At 39.3% G+C, this 16,442-nt stretch overlaps 1 protein-coding gene and 1 long non-coding RNA gene across 2 annotated transcripts in view; one reads left to right on the top strand and one right to left on the bottom strand.

Annotated features, from left to right (window-relative positions):
• LOC109490141 overlaps window positions 1-16,311 on the bottom strand; it is a 31,147-nt gene extending 14,836 nt beyond the window's left edge. Inside the window, exon 1 of the long non-coding RNA XR_002143387.2 lies at window positions 15,403-16,311. This is a non-coding gene — a long non-coding RNA (uncharacterized LOC109490141). The remainder of the gene's footprint in view (window positions 1-15,402) is intronic.
• Window positions 1-16,442, top strand: part of ATP2C1 (ATPase secretory pathway Ca2+ transporting 1) — a 169,312-nt gene that overhangs the window by 21,450 nt on the left and 131,420 nt on the right. The window lies entirely within an intron of this gene.

The following is a 16,442-nucleotide window of genomic DNA, read 5'->3' as shown; positions in this document are numbered from 1 at the left end:
AAGAACGAATTCTCAACATTTGCTGCAACATGGACGGCACTGGAGGAGATAATGCTAAGTGAAATAAGTCAAGCAGAGAAAGACAATTATCATATGATTTCTCTCATCTATGGAACATAAGAACTAGGAGGATCGGTAGGGGAAGAAAGGGATAAAGAAAAGGGGGGTAATCAGAAGGGGGAATGAAACATGAGAGACTATGGACTGTGAGAGGCAAACTGAGGACTTCAGAGGGGAGGGGGTGGGGGAAGGGGATAGCCTGGTGATGGGTAGTAGGGAGGGCACGTATTGCATGGTGCACTGGGTGTTATACGCAACTAATGAAGCATCAAACTTTACATCGGAATCTGGGGATGTACTGTATGGTGATTAACACAATATAATAAAATAAAATTAAAAAAAAAAAAAAGAAAAATAGGTGTTTTAACTAATTAACTAATGCATCCTAAGGCATTTTTTTCTACATTTTTGGGCTTCAGATTCTTTAATCACCACTTCACATTCTCTAAAGAGATAATAAAAAAATAATCCAGATATTCCTTTAACATAGTTAATTTATATTTGTTTTTTATTTGAGTATAGAAAAGTTCCATAGACTAGCTTCTGGCTCTCTTTCTCCACTCCCATACTGCAGGTGCTGGGCAGCAGTAGATATATTTATATAAAGATTTCGAATAGTAGGGTGTAGAAATATTCTTGGATGTCCTTTCTCTACCAGGACAGCCAGCAATAACTTAACCATACATAGACAGGACTATAAGCCACATTTGTGTACCTCACTAAATCCAAATGAAATCTAAGCGTATCCCCATCTCAACTTCTTTTAAGTCAGATCCAAAATTTTGCCCCTGGGCGCCCCAGTGCTGCTTGATAGGAGAAGTGTGAAGGAGGAAAAGTCAGCAAAAAGAGTAACTCTAAAGTCAATTGCAGTAAAAATATCCTTTGCAAATTTTACCAAATCATAAGACCACGAGAACATTGTTAGAGTCTCTTTAAGGGCCTTGAAAGGGGTGTCTGTAAGTGAAGGGCCCTGAAACTTAAGTTTCCTTGGTTTTCAAGAAAATCCAGCTCTGGAGAAATGGTATAACACAAAAAATGATATTTATACCATACATAATACACAAGAGTCCATGCCATAGGGTGGCTTTAAAAGTAATGTTTTATGTGGTCCTATTCTGAGCAGCTTGAGCTCCCAACTCCATCGAATGAGCTAGAGAATGTTCTTCGATGGAAGATGTTCTTTCAGTGTATTTTGCTCTATAGTAAGTAGCACTATGAAGATGGAGATGTTCTGATACTGCTAAAACTCAAAGGTCCCCCGCCCACACCCCCATTTATATTTGCAAAGGACTTGTTATTTATAATGGAATAATTTGCAAATACAACAGACCTCAAAACTCCTACATTGGTGTAATTAATATTAAACACACCATTTATTATACTTCCAAGCAGGGCAGTTAACACACATAGAGAAAAAGCACGTTATTGCTTTTATTTTATTTTTTTTATTTTAATGATTTTTTTATTATATTATGTTAATCACCATACAGTACATCCCCGGATTCCGATGTAAAGTTCGATGCTTCATTAGTTGCGTATAACACCCAGTGCACCATGCAATACGTGCCCTCCTTACTACCCATCACCAGTCTATCCCATTCCCCCACCCCCTCCCCTCTGAAGTCTTCAGTTTGTTTCTCATNACCTCCCCTCTGAAGCCCTCAGTTTGTTTCCCAGAGTCCATAATCTCTCATGTTTCATTCCCCCTTCTGATTACCCCCCCTTCTTTATCCCTTTCTTCCCCTACCGATCATCCTTAGTTCTTATGTTCCATAGATGAGAGAAATCATATGATAATTGTCTTTCTCTGCTTGACTTATTTCACTTAGCATTATCTCCTCCAGTGCCGTCCATGTTGCAGCAAATGTTGAGAATTCGTTCTTTCTGATAGCTGAGTAATATTCCATTGTATATATGGACCACAGCTTCTTAATCCAGTCATCTGTTGAAGGGCATCTCGGCTCCTTCCATGATTTGGCTATTGTGGACAATGCAGCTATGAACATTGGGGTGCATATGGCCCTTCTCTTTACTACGTCTGTATCTTTGGGGTAAACACCCAGTAGTGCAATGGCTGGGTCATAGGGTAGTTCAATTTTTAACTTTTTAAGGGACCTCCACACTGTTTTCCAGAGTGGCTGTACCAACTTGCATTCCCACCAACAATGTAGGAGGGATCCCCTTTCTCCACATCCTCTCCAACAATTGTTGTTTCTTGCCTTGTCTATCTTTGCCATTCTAACTGGCGTAAGGTGGTATCTCAGTGTGGTTTTGATTTGAATTTCCCTGATGGCTAATGATTTTGAACATTTTTTCATGTGTCTGTTAGCCATTTGTATGTCTTCATTGGAAAAGTGTCTGTTCATATCTTCTGCCCATTTTATGATTTGTTTATTTGTTTCTCGTGTATTGAGTTTGAGAAGTTCTTTGTAGATCTTGGATACCAGTCCTTTATCTGTGGTGTCCTTTGCAAATATATTCTCCCATTCCGTGGGCTGTCTCTTAGTTTTTTTGACTGTTTCCTTGGCTGTGCAGAAGCTCTTTATCCTGATAAAGTCCCATAAGTTCATTTTATCTTTTATTTCTCTTGCCTTTGGAGATGTGTCGTGAAAAAGGTTGCTCTGGCCGATGTCATAGAAGTTGTTGCCTATGTTCTCCTCTAGAATTTTGATGGATTCCTGTCTCACATTGAGGTCTTTCATCCATTTGGAGTTTATTTTTGTGTATGGTGTGAGAGAGTGGTCAAGTTTCATTCTTTTGCATGTAGCTGTCCAATTTTCCCAGCACCATTTATTGAAGAGACTGTCTTTTTTCCACCGGATGTTTTTTCCTGCTTTATCAAAGATTAGTTGCCCAAAGAGCCGAGGGTCCATTTCTGGGTTCTCTATTCTGTTCCATTGGTCGATGTGTCTGTTTTTGTGCCAGTACCATGCTGTCTTTGTGATCACAGCTTTGTAGTACAGCTCGAAATCCGGCATTGTGATGCCCCCAGCTTTGTTTTTCCTTTTCAACAGTTCCTTGGAGATTCGGGGCCTTTTCTGGTTCCATACAAATTTAAGGACTATTTGTTCCAGTTCTTTGAAAAATGTCCTCGGTATTTTGATCGGGATAGCATTGAAAGTGTAGATTGCTCTGGGTAGTATGGACATTTTAACTATGTTAATTCTTCCAATCCATGAGCATGGAATATTTTTCCATCTTTTTATGTCTTCCTCAATATCTTTCAAAAGTGATCTATAGTTTCTAGCATATAGGTCCTTTACGTCTCTGGTTAAGTTAATTCCAAGGTAACGCATGGTTTTTGGTGTTATTGTAAATGGGATGGATTCCCTAATTTCTCTTTCTTCAGTCTCGTTATTCGTGTATAGAAATGCAACTGATTTCTGGGCATTGATTTTGTATCCTGCCACCTTACTGAATTGTTCTATAACTTCTAATAGTTTGGGAGTGGATTCCTTTGGGTTTTCCATATAGAGTATCATGTCATCTGCAAAGAGAGACAGTTTGACTTCTTCTTTGCCGATTTGGATACCTTTGATCCCTTTTTGTCTTCTGATTGCTGTTGCAAGGACTTCTAGTACTATGTTGAATAATAGTGGCGAGAGTGGGCATCCTTGTCGTGTTCCTGATCTTAAGGGAAAGGCTTCCAGCTTTTCCCCATTGAGAATAATGCTTGCAGTAGGCTTTTCATAGATGGCTTTTATGAGATTGAGAAATGTACCCTCTATTCCTACACTCTGAAGGGTTTTAATCAGGAAAGGATGCTGTATTTTGTCAAATGCTTTTTCTGCATCAATTGAGAGGATCATATGGTTCTTGAGTCTTTTCTTGTTGATATGATGTATCACATTGATTGATTTGCGAGTGTTGAACCATGCTTGCATCCCAGGTATGAATCCCACTTGGTCATGATGGATAATCCTTTTAATGTACTGTTGGATTCTATTAGCAAGGATCTTGTTGAGGATTTTGGCATCCATATTCATTAGAGAAATCGGTCTGTAATTCTCCTTTTTGAGGGGGTCTTTGCCTGGTTTGGGGATCAAGGTAATATTAGCCTCATAGAATGAGTTTGGTAGCTTTCCTTCTGTTTCTATTTTTTGAAATAGCTTTAGGAGAATAGGTATTATTTCTTCTTTGAATGTTTGGTAGAATTCCCCAGGAAAACCGTCTGGGCCTGGAGTTTTATTATTTGGAAGGTTGTTTATCACTGACTCAATTTCTTCATAGTTAATTGGCCTATTTAAGAAATCTATTTCTTCCTGTTTCAGTCTTGGTAGTTTATAGGTTTCCAGGAAGGCCTCCATCTCTTCCAGATTGTTTAGTTTTTTGGCATATAGCTGTTGATAAAAGTTTCTAATAATCCTTGCAATTTCAATGGTGCTGGTCGTGACCTCTCCCTTTTCAGTCATAATTTTAATAATCTCAGTCCTTTCTCTTTGTTTTTGGACAAGTTTTGCCAGTGGTCTATCAATTTTATGGATTCTCTCAAAGAACCAGCTTCTAGTCCTGTTGATCTGCTCTACTGTGGTTCTGGTCTCTAATTCATTGATTTCTGCTCTAATCTTGGTCAACTCCTTCCTTGTCAGTGGGTTAGGCCTGTCCCTCTGTTGCTGTTCCAGTTTCTTGAGGTGAGAATATAGAAACTGCATTTTAGATTTTTCTATTCTTTTGAGTGAGGCTTGGATGGCTATGTATTTCCCCCTTAGGACTGCCTTTGCAGTATCCCATAGGTTTTGGACCGTTGTGTATTCATTCTCGTTGGTCTCCATAAATTGTTTAATTTGTTTTTTGATNAACGTTATTGCTTTTAAAGACTACACCGTAGAAAGATTATAGCACTAAAGAAAGTCTTTAAGAATTCATTAAGATGTAATCAAGCTATTGCAAACTCATCTGTTACCTGCAATTATAACACAGTTACTGTTACTTGCCTCTGGATAAAATCACCTTTATGTTGGATCCTTTGCTGTATTTTGCTCCTTGGTGATGTATTCAAATGCCCAGTTTTCTCCTGTATCCCCTCCTCTTTTTTTTTTTTAAGATTTGTTTATTTATTTGAGAGAGCGTGTGTGTGAGCAGGGGAAGGGGCAGAGGGAGAGACAGAACCTCAAGCAGACTCCACACTCAGTGTGGAGCCCAACATGGAGCTCAATTTCACAACCCTGAGATCATGACATGAGCCGAAACCAAGAGTTGGTCTCTTATCGGAGGACTGCCCCAGCCAGGTGCCCCTATCCTCTTACTAGAAATTCTTGACTCATTTTACTCTTCTTCCTTTGTTCTGCAAATAACTGCCCTTAATTGTAAGCAGTCCTTATAATTGTGTCCTATACCATTAACCCTATTATAATATTTACCACTAAACTAGGTTATGGCCTATAAGTACATCTCAAAATAAACAAAGCATATCACAGAAATATTTTGGTCTTATCAGTGCATAGTTTGTAATCAAACTGTTTACACCAATTGAATAATGTAAACCCCTATTTCATTAGTCTTAAAAATGATCCTTTTGCTTTATCCCCGACATATAATTTCTGTATAATGTATTTTAGAAAAAAATTTATAGCCTTTGAAATGTTATACAGCTTTTTTATGTTTTGTTTTTATTTATTTATTTTTAAAGATTTTATTTATTTATTTGACAGAGATAGAGACAGCCAGCGAGAGAGGGAACACAAGCAGGGGGAGTGGGAGAGGAAGAAGCAGGCTCCTAGCGGAGGAGCCTGATGTGGGCCTCGATCCCGTAACACTGGGATCACGCCCTGAGCTGAAGGCAGACGCCTAACCGCTGTGCCACCCAAGCACCCCTTTATGTTTTGTTTTTAAAGGCTGAAACTATTTCTCTAAGGAATATACTGTTTCACTAGAATGGCATTTTCTACTTACGAAGGTTTCCCCCAGTTCTTTCATGTAACTAGGCTGCTAAAGGTTGATACACCTGGTCAAAGACACATTGTTCCAAAGGTCCTGACCTGAAATAAGGAAACAAAGACTGACTTATAGCTGGGAACACAACTATAGCTCCATTGCCTGTATATTGCCCCTCTAATTTTTGTTTACCTCCATACCAAACTGTGGCTACACTGATAAGATGCTCACAGTTATTTAAGAGGGGAGAAATGTGATCTCTTTATAATCTTAATGTCCTTTCCCCCTTAAAAATAACTCGTTTTAAGCCAACAGGTATCTACTCAAAGAAGGTCAAAGTCCTATAACTTTAAGACAATTCTTTTAAGAATTTAATTCATTTTTTTGGGAAATGCTGGAGAAAGCTTAAAATACTGATTAATACCCTCACGCTGTTTTTGAATTGAGGACTATTGGCATGATCAAAATATTTTTAGATGAAAGTTTTAAGTTTCCTGTAAATCAGTGCTCAAATTTTAGCAGTGGAATCACCTGAAGGACTAGTTAAATAATAGGATGCAGGGCCCTACTCCCAGAGTTGCTAATTCAGTAGGTCTGAGGTGGTGCCACAGAATTTGCACTTCTAAAAAGTTCCTGGGTGGTAGGGACCACAGTTTGAGAACCACTGATGCAACCAAGGCAGACCATTTGGTGATGCATATTTTCAAAGATCAAAGCTGACAGGGTTTGCATCTTCTCAAGCATGTATGCCATTTGGAAGATGGAGAGTCACGGCCAAAGCCAGGGAGACAGTGATGATAATTTAAAGCTTCATAGATTCTTAACTGGCCATTTGCAACCATAGCTGCCCTATGCCTAGTAGCGTTATATAATCCTTTGTAATGCAAGAAGTCATTGAACAGTGTCTTGCCATAAGTGTTGCAGGATCGTTGAGCGAGATGGTCAAAAAAGAATTCTTGAGACATTTTATGGTACAACTTAGTTTATTTAAGTAGCACAGGGACGGGACCTATGGGCTGAAAGAATTGCACTTTTGCTGTATGAAGCTGGTGGATATACGCCTAGTGCTCAAGCGGGAGGTGCAGGGAGTATTAGATCATGAATGTTTTATTTGAATTTCTACTCGTAGAACTACCTTCCTCAAGATTTCTCTGGTGCTTATCATTCAGCTCAGTATTAACTATCAGTGAGATGTACAGGCAGTCATGAGACCCTTTAAATATGTAGCAACCAGTATGTATTTGATCCTTATAGAAATTTTGGAGGCTATAGGTCAGCCTTCTGGGCTAAATGTAAAAATTTTCCTGCTTCTATCCCACATCATAAGAGTAATCTAAAATATCTTTTTATTTCTTTCTTTTGTAGCTGTTTACTGATTGAAGTGATGTGGCAACTGAGAATTGTAATTGTTGACTTAAATAATGGAATGTAAAAAAGGTGTAATCGTTGTATGTCCTTCATACTATCTAAAACCATTATTAAGTCTTTTGTTTTTTTTTTAAAGATTTTACTTATTTGCCAGAGGGGACAGAGAGAGAGCGCGCAAGCAGGGGGAGTGGCAAGCAGAGGGAGAAGCAGGCTCCCCGCTGAGCAGGGAGCTCGATGCAAGACTCGATCCCAAGACCCTGGGATCATGACCTGAGCTGAATGCAGATGGTTAACCGACTGAGCCACCCAGGCATCCCCTAAAACCATTATGAAGTTTTAACATTAAAAACAAAATCTCTCAATTTTACCTTGCCCCTACTCTGGTTAATATGTAAATATAAGATGAGAAGAAAGAAAAATTTACCACTTGGAATGATAAAATCAGCATTCCTATACTGTTCAGTGGCTTTTAGATCCTTACAACATATGTTTAATACGTATTTTGTTGATTTTTCAAAAAAGCATGTTAATGAACATGTCTCAGTTACCTACTGAATAATCTCTCTAAAATGCCTGTCTGTAATTATTTACTCTTAGGATCACACTTCCATTTTAGCAGTAATTTCAAAACTCTGAGAAAGTAAACCCAAGGGATTCTAGAATAGCTTCTGCTTGGAGCATGATTTCCCCAGTGTCCAAAGGTTAAATAAGAACAAGTGAAGAGATGTAGACAATGACCAAGGATGTTGTAAAATTACGTCCTTATTAATTAATACCATTCTTTTTTTTAAAGATTTTATTTATTTATTTGACAGAGATAGAGACAGCCAGCGAGAAAGGGAACACAAGCAGGGGGGAGTGGGAGAGGAAGAAGCAGGCTCATAGCAGAGGAGCCTGATGTGGGGCTCGATCCCATAACGCTGGAATCACACCCTGAGCCGAAGGCAGACGCTTAACCACTGTGCCACCCAGGCACCCCTAATTAATACCATTCTTGAATGTCATCAAATGAGCTATGGGGCAGATATCCTAAGCTCAGGAATTAATGGCCATCAAGGTTTCAGGGTGCCCCACTGAGTTGAAAGATGCAACAAAACAAAATGATAAATTGTGAAAGGTAATTCAATAAACATGGCAGCTTCTCACATACTCTCTAATAGGTCACCGAGGTAGCTTTAAGGAAATGGGAGCCAAGATGGATATTGGACTCCTGGCTTTGACGTTGAATAGTGTGAAATTCTTGTTCAAAGAGCTTCGCCTGTGTGAGTCGCAGCCTTGTCAGGTATAAAAAGCAATTAACAAGATCTAGTCTGCTTACCTCACAGGGTTGTGAGGATTAAATTTAATTATGTACACGGAAGTGTTATGTCAACTGAAAAGCCCTAAACAAATGTGTTTTGTTGGCTGTTCAGTGAAAATTGATTCTCATTTCCCTAAAAGTAATACAATTTCTTTAATCATGTATGCAATCTTCACCTTTCCGAGTGCTTTTTCAGGGTTAAAACAAACAATTTAATCATTTAAACTAGGGAAGAATATATTTAGTTTTTTTTCTTAATGTCATAGCTTTTTTAACTGCTCCAAGTCAGAAAATAGAAACAAGTTGATGCGCAAACCTCAAAATAATAACTATTTTTATCAAGTTTGTTGGGAAAAAAATGACTATGACAATTTTATTTTAGCAATTTCACAGTAGAATCTATCACTAAGTAGTCATTAGCTGAATAAACAAGTAAAAAATAATTAAACAAGAAAAAAGTCTGGTCTAGGAGACACAACTATATAAGAAAATAAAAATTCTAAAATCTAACTAGTTTTCAAGAATAACACACAGAATAGCATAATTTAAAAATACCCCTGATTGGTAATAAGTAAAATTTGTCAAAGGAGTTTCTGAAATTAATAGCTGATTTTTTACTTCATGTGCTAATATCGAAACCACCTAATTTAAAAAACAGACAATACTCCCTTGTTCAGTCTTTTTCTTTTTTTTTTTTTTAGATTTTATTTACTTATTTGACAGAGAGAGAGACAGCCAGTGAGAGAGGAAACACAAGCAGGGGGAGTGGGAGAGGAAGAAGCAGGTTCCCAGCAGAGGAGCCTGATGTGGGACTTGATCCCAGAACACCAGGATCACGCCCTGAGCCAAAGGCAGACGCTTAACGACAGAGCCACCCAGGCGCCCCTCCCTTGTTCCGTCTTTTTGACTTACATCTTATTCTGTAACTTCCCATTGATGAACAGTACCTTCAATATTTAAAGTACTTTATTTAACATTTTATCATTTACAATACGTCATAGTATTTTGAATTCTTTTAACTTGTATCAGAGCAGCCAAAGCATCAACCAACTGATACATTAACCTATTTACCTAAAGCAAACTATTTTTTCTCACTTAAGACTCTACTGATTAGGATACTTCCAGCTTCAAGTAACAGAAAATATAATTTGTTTATTATCTCATATCTAAGGAAGTCCTGTAGTAGGACAGCCTCCAGGATCGGTTAATTTGTTAGCTTATTTATGTATTAAAGGACTTGGCTTCCTCTGATCACTACTTTGCCATCCTTGGTGTTGGCTTTTCAGAGGAAGAGGGGTAGGTGGGGTAATAAGGTGGCTGCAGCACTTCCAAACATTCAAAATTATGGGGAAGGCTTGTTAAATCACAGATTGCTGAGTCCAACCACCCAGAATTTCTGACTCAGTAGGTCTGAGTGGGATCTGAGAATTTGCATTGCTAATGAGTTCCCAAATGATGCTGATGCTGCTGGTAGTGGGGGCCATACTTTGAGAAACACTAATTTAGACTAATGATCCCTGAGGGGAATGGATGTTTGAGGATCACTGGTAACATTCATTACAAGACGTACTTCATCATTTGGAATATAACAGAGAGTTCCTTTTACTCTCCTCATAGGGCCTGATGCCATTTTTAGTCTGTCAGCTTCCTGTTCAATATTCTAGAGAGGGACAACGCTCACTGTGAATACCAATATTCCTATGGTTGAGGTCACAGTTTCTTAGAAAATAGTTTTTCATTCAACTCTTTGAACTAGGGACAGCTTGGGCCAGTTCAAGCTCCAAATTTGCACTTCAGCTTATTTGTTCCTGGCCTGTAGAAAGCTTTTTTTTTTCTTTCTTTCCAGAATCCCCATTTCCTTAATCCTCCAAATACAGAATATTTGGCAATATCAAGTTATTTTTAATATTTTCTGAAATAGGCTACATAAACCTTGCCTTTTATAACCAAGAAAGCAAAAATAACGTTGTCTGAAGGTATATATAAATGCTGCTAATCTAATTTTCCATCTTATCATTTATAGTGATGAATTTTTTAACTTGAAGATTTAACAATTTGCTTGTGTTGCAAGAACTCCTTTCTGCCAATTTTTAATTCTCTTTCTCTATCATCTGTCTTGCAAACCATCCTGCCAAATTGCATTTCTCCTTTCTCTGTTAGCTGTTTCACAAACCATCCCTTTGGTGTGGGTTCTCTATTTTGTGTAGTATGTTCAATAGGAATATGGTCTGTTTGCATGACTGTCCAGGGCTAAACTTCAAAATCCTCATAAAACCTCGGGCAATTTCTGTGCTGTTGATCTCCCTCTCTAATTTATTATCATAATGGCATTTTTGTGCCTTTTTTCTCATTTGTTTTCACAACAGGAAGCACAGTGGGGAGAGATGATTTCTGCTAGGGGGCCTGGAAGGACTTGGGACAAGTTCAGGCAAAGATGCAAGCTTTGCAAAAAATATTTGACTTCTAGAAAATGGTGGGGTAGAAAACTTTTCAGTGCAAAATGTACCATTTTGGTAGCCTGAGGAAATGCAACCTTTCCCAAAGCTCTCTCAGACCCCAGTGTGCAACACAGTAAACAGAGACTGAAAATGTTTCTGATGTGAAATTGAGGAAGGATTTACACGCAGGGAGGGGGCCTAAGCTGTTACTGCCAACACAGCAAGGGACCAGCAGATATAATATGAAATCTGTCTGATAGTTTCAACTAATTTATGACAACCAACCTATCTGCAAAACTTACAAAATGAGAAGAAGATGCCAGCCAGCGGCAACTTCACGTAGTTGGCTATTCTAAGGCCTGTTGCTTGTATCTAGTCTCCAAGCTGTTTTGTCCAAGAATTAAGAGTAGATTCCTGGATACTTAAGGTAATAACCGAAGACTGTGCAGAAATTATAGTGCTTTTGACTTCGTCAGGCATTGATATGCACGCCATGAAAACCCAAAGCACAAGCTCAGCTGAACTTTCCTTGGTGCACGGAGGCAGCCACCCCAACATCGTTATCTTTTAAGTTCAAATGGTTACCTGTGTTCAAAATCTGGGTGTGAAATTAAATCTGCTTTGAGCAGTGCTCAATTTTTAATACTTCCTACAATGATTAGTACTTATTCTTGTTCAGACCAAGTTGTCCTAGTTAACCCCTTTGTGGTTCGGAGATTTAAATTCAATTTTAAACCTTCGAAAATCCCTTAATTTTTTGCTTTACAGGAAAGCAGCTGCTCATGTTTTAGTTTGATCATAGGTAGCAAGTAGCAAAGTCAAAGGTGGGATTATGTTTAAAAAACAAAAAGGTGGGGGCGTGCCTGGGTGGCTAAGAGTCTGCCTTCAGCTCAGGTCATGCTCCCAGGGTCCTGGAATTGAGCCCCACATTGGGCTCCTTGCTCAGTGGGGAACCTGCTTCTCCCCTTGCCTGCAGCTCTTGCTGCTTGTGTTCTCTCTCTCTGACAAATAAATAAAAAAAATATTTTTTAAAAAATTAAAAGGTGGGATTATGTTTATTCATTCAACAACATATATGTATTTATGATGATCATCTTCCAGATTACCTATTTATTCAATAGGTCTTTATTAGATATTTACTACAAAATGTTTTTGGGCCAAAGATGAATTATGCCAGTTTGGAAACTAGACAGAGTATCTTTTAAATGTGTACATTTTTACCTCAAGATAAATCTTGGCGTGTATGTAATATGGAATATTGTATGTCTATTTTTCGTGGAAACAATGAAGTCCAGAGATGACTTTTGGATATGGTAGTCATACTCACTTTGCTCTTCCTCTTTCCCTTTCTTCCTCATCTGTGCCCCCATCTACCCTCACCTCCAATCCAGAAGATTGGTAGTAAATACCAAAGATCCCAAATATCACCACAGGCTCAGAACTTATTGAATGGGGAAACTGAGTCATATATAAACTTTAAAAATTAAAAAAGCACACTTTAAATTCTCTAGTTTCTTCTAATCAGTTTCAGCAAGGAAATGCTAGCAAGTCCTTCTACTATGCAATTTTGTGGGCTGGTAAAATATTTGTAAAGTACTTGGGTATCTCTGTGCTAGTAAAGCCAACTAAACACAGATCATTTTTGAGCTCATTTGATTTTATTCTTGCTTCTAATTTTTACTCTTCCAGGACTGCTAAGACATAGAACCAAGCAGATTTACAGCAATTCTGGCAGGTGGTTGTTAGACACTGATTCGATATGACACTTCTTACAGTAAGACTGTATTTCCCCCAATTTGACCCTTAGCATGTCCTTTCTCTCACAGGAAGAAAAATACTTCTGTTGTACTGTTTGAGTAGGTTAGCTTATACCAGTACAGGATTGTGTCTTTATATGCTTTTAAAATATCCACCTTAAAAAAAATGACAACTTTTTTTTCTAGCAGCTAGATAAAATTCCTTCACTATTAACCTTTGGTACTTAAAACAAGGTTAAAATAGCCTTTAAAAATAAAACATTAAGGAAAGATTTTAAAATAACCTTTTCCAGGTTGATTTTTCAATCGTAAAGGGCCACATATTTATTATCCAGGTTTATACAAATGCCAGCTATCAAATTTGTTATTAAAAACAAGATGCCTCACAGCCTTTGTGTAATAAGGTGAAGTATAAATAAAATTAGAACACCATGACTATCCTTCTCAATCTTCCCTATTTGTACTATTTCCCACAAGCAGAGATATCTGACAAATTCCCCTTTATTGCTCATATGTGGAATACTTTTTGTATCAGATATATTTAATTAATTTTTGTAGGTTAAATATTCAGAACCAAATGAGTAGATTTTTAGAGCATTGATTTGTAAAGAAGAAAACAGAGGGAACTTGAACATAATTGATTTGTAAAGAAGAAAACAGAGGGAACTTGAACATAACATCATTGCCATTAACCTAATTAAATCTCATTCTAGCTAGCTAATAGTCCACGCTTTTGCTTGTTTCTCTGTATAATCTTATACTTTCATAGTGCCTATAATTTACAGCTTGTCTCCCCTTATCAGATCCTCACAACAATCTTTTGAGGGAAAGGATAGTTATTATGCATACACCTGTATCTAAAATATCATAATATATATGTATGTATACATACAGGTGAATGTATATACACACATATATGTATAGGATGTAATGCAGCATATGTATGTTTTAGTCCCCTTCCCCCAAGATGAGGAGGTGGAGATTGCTATTTAAAAGTGTCACGGCAGGTTAGCTGGTCAGAGGACAGAATGCTGAAAGAAGGAAGAGGATTTTTTTTTTCATTCTTTTTTTAAATTTTTTTTTATTTTTAGTAAGAGGATTTCTGAAGCTTATGGCTCAAGCATGCCCTACTGCTCTGGCTTGAACAGTGTTAATAAATGCTATCTTTCATCTACATAGAAGTCAAAGCTGGTGCTACTGATATTGGCTAGCTTGGTAGAAAAGGTGTTCAGACACAGAATAGAGGATCACTCTGTGGAGATGTGTTGATAAGGCTGAAGGATCAGCTGAGTGGTTGAACCAGCTATCCTTAAAGGCTTTTGCTGATCCCAAGCCCAGCAATTTGTGAGATGACTGATGGTGGATTAAGAATGCAGGCAGTAGTAACAATTCTTCTGGACAAAGCTGGTTTTATCCAGTTTCTTTTTTGCCTTAGTAATAGGAACAATGGCTTTCACAATTTAGGCAACCAAAAAGTAAAATTCCAGTGTAAGCTACTTTAGGTTTAATCCGTGGAGTGATATATCCTTGGGGGAGTCAATTATGAATTCTATGTTAATGCTGGGGTATTGCAGTACACAACAGATGATTCTGAGGTTACCTTAGAAAAAATGTCTGAGCTTGGGGGGAATAGGGTCGCTGGGTGATGGACATGGGGGAGGGTATGTGTTGTAGTGAGCGCTGTGTGTTGTGTAAGACTGAGGAATCACAGATCTGTACCCCTGAAACAAATAATACATTATATGTTAATAATAATTAAAAAAAGAAAAAATGAGCTAATTAAGGCAATCCAATATCAAATTCTGTATAGGGAAACGACCCTCTGTTTTGTAAGATCATATGTTAATATCAAATAATGTCTACATTTACATTTTCTACTCTGGTGCTTATGTTTTTATTTTATTTTTTATTTTTTTATTTTGTTTTTTTTTTTTTTAAAGATTTTATTTATTTATTTGACAGAGATAGAGACAGCCAGCGAGAGAGGGAACACAAGCAGGGGGAGTGGGAGAGGAAGAAGCAGGCTCATAGCGGAAGAACCCGATGTGGGGCTCGATCCCACAACCCTAGGATCACGCCCTGAGCCAAAGGCAGACGCTTAACCGCTGTGCCACCCAGGCGCCCCTGGTGCTTATGTTTTTAATACCATGCTGTGGTGTCAAGGTCCAATAAGCATAGTATCTAATAATCATTACAAATTGATTACAACATTGAGCAAGAGATAGCACATTCATTGTTTTACAAATGAGGTTTATAACACCACTGGCTGGTCAAAAATCCCTAAGCATGTAAGCCAAAGGGGTGTTATAGATAGTAAATCTGAGACTAGAAATCCCCTGATTTTTATGGTTTGTTTTGGGATTTAAAAGTTACTTCGTTGAATAAAATATCAATGTATCTTAATTGAAAAGTAAATCTAGAAAGCTGTGCAGAACTTTTGATCCTAGACTAGTTCCACGGGGTTAACCAGGGAAGACAAGTAACCCGGTCCATTTGTTTATTTTGACGTTGAACATGTGGTCAGAGAACATATCGGGAAATGTTACAGGACCTGAGTTAAGGGGCAAGTTTTTTAATGAGAATAAGTGTTGATGGAGAAAAATACCTCTAGCACACAAGTGAGGACTCCTGCGGTCTTCACAGTTCTTTGTGGCGGATGCGGTCGAACTCAGCAGGTGTAGCCCTGCCCTCTAGTGGATTTGGGTGCGAGAAGACTTCGGTTTGGTCTTTTCCTGCTTACCAAAGCTTATTAACATCAACTGTTCTTAAAAAAAAGTCACTTATTGAGGGGTCTGGGTGAGATGCTGAGCAAGGGAAAGGTTCAACTGGCAAAAGACATAGCCAGTGGCCGGAGGTAATTCCCGTTCTTCGGCTTCCAACTCTGGCTGCTCAGTTTCTAGTTGTTCCAACCTTTCGGGTTCCACACACTTGAAAAGGCTGAGTTCTCCCTCTAGCTCTGTGGCTGATCCTTGAATTCTCATTACACACAGGCACTTCAGCAGATCCTTAGCGGGATAGAACTTTGGGAAGTCGCCCCGCGATGACCTGCTCCCGCAGTCAGAGCAAAGCAGCTATAATAGGGGACTGCAAGTGAGGGTGTGAAGTTCCAGTGAGAACACCAGAGTCCCTCTGCGTTCGCCCCTTCCCTCGGAAGTCCTCGCGTCGCCTGCCGAGATTGTGACGGCCACCCCGACGGGAGGGGTTTCCCATGTCGGCTTTGTTGAGGGCGCTCAAATACATCGGGGACAGGGAGCATGATCGTACCTGCCCGCTTGGCCCGACCCCGTGGCTGCCTCTTGAGAATGCGAGGCCGGGGCTGGGAAGCGGGTGGGTCTCCGACCCTAGCGCCCAGTAGGTGCGTAGAAACGGGCGGGCACCGTCCCCGGGGGTCAGCGGGGAGCCTCCACAGGGAAGGTAGGGCCGGGGCGGGGCTCTGGCCCAGCGCACCCTCCCACGGTACTACTCCGCACCCAACCAGAGCCCTTCCGCGAAGGGCAGCCAGGCCTTCTCTTCATTTCCGCCGTCTGCGCCTGTGCGTGCGAGTGCGCGTGCGCGCGCTCCTCTCGCAGCGGAAGTAGTAGCGACAAAGCTCGGTCCGCGGCTGGCCCGGGAGTGCCGGGCGTGCTGGGGCGGGGGGCGGCGGGG

Source organism: Ailuropoda melanoleuca, chromosome 6, assembly GCF_002007445.2.
Source record: "Ailuropoda melanoleuca isolate Jingjing chromosome 6, ASM200744v2, whole genome shotgun sequence".
Classification (NCBI taxonomy): Eukaryota; Metazoa; Chordata; class Mammalia; order Carnivora; family Ursidae; genus Ailuropoda; species Ailuropoda melanoleuca.
The sequence above is the reverse complement of the archived record's forward strand: the minus strand, read 5'-3'. Positions and strand labels throughout refer to the sequence as shown.